Below are 827 nucleotides of genomic sequence, written 5' to 3' on the forward strand. Positions count from 1 at the left end.
GCAATTAGCCGAAATATCGTCCGAACGCAAAAACTAATTTCTAGTTAAATATAGAATATGTAACGCATTACAACTTCATGATTCCCCTTATTAAAGATAATGAGATCTACGCATTGCAATTTGCAATAGCCAAAAACGAGTTGGTTAAATAGTTGTGCAGCTTCTTATAGTTCAAAATATAATCTATATACATTCATCTTCATTTGATTAGCAGAAAGTTGATATGGCCGAGTTGGTCTAAGGCGCCAGATTAAGGTTCTGGTCCGAAAGGGCGTGGGTTCAAATCCCACTGTCAACAATATAATTTTTAACTTTTTGGCAGCAGGCCTGCTAAAAGCTTGTCCATTACACATCTATACTATATATTAAAAGGCGTTTACAAGAAATAATACGTGACAGGTGGCGCTTTGTTTATGGACCATTCGCTCCATGTAATTTTTGTATGCCTCAAGTTTAAACAATAAAGCTTTTACCACTAAGCTATTAAATGTCTTATGTTATCATTGCAAAAATAATAATATTAAAGCATCCCTCAAAAAAAAAAAAATTAAGTAAATGAGAATGTTATTATTGTAGTAACCCGGGACATCGTCAGGGCCCAATAACTAGTTTCTAGTTAAATAGAGGATATTATGAGCGTGTGAATGTGTGATAAATTAATGACAAAATGTTCCACATATAACTTTTTGGAAAATTTGGTAATATTAATCCAACCTTTGACCGATTTTCTTTTATTAAGCCCGCCTAAGACATATTTTTTAATAATCCCACCTTTATTACCCAACAACTTTTATTGGGCCCAACAGGTCATAAAACTATTGTAAGCG

The 827-nt window shown here is 33.4% G+C and overlaps 1 non-coding gene across 1 annotated transcript; it reads left to right on the forward strand.

Moving 5' to 3' along the window:
• Positions 1-217: 217 nt before the first annotated feature.
• TRNAL-AAG (transfer RNA leucine (anticodon AAG)) lies at positions 218-298 on the forward strand. Its single transcript has one exon. It is a non-coding gene; the product is annotated as a tRNA-Leu (tRNA).
• Positions 299-827: the final 529 nt, after the last annotated feature.

The sequence above is a fragment of the Spinacia oleracea genome, chromosome 4 (assembly GCF_020520425.1).
Source record: "Spinacia oleracea cultivar Varoflay chromosome 4, BTI_SOV_V1, whole genome shotgun sequence".
Lineage (NCBI taxonomy): Eukaryota > Viridiplantae > Streptophyta > Magnoliopsida > Caryophyllales > Amaranthaceae > Spinacia > Spinacia oleracea.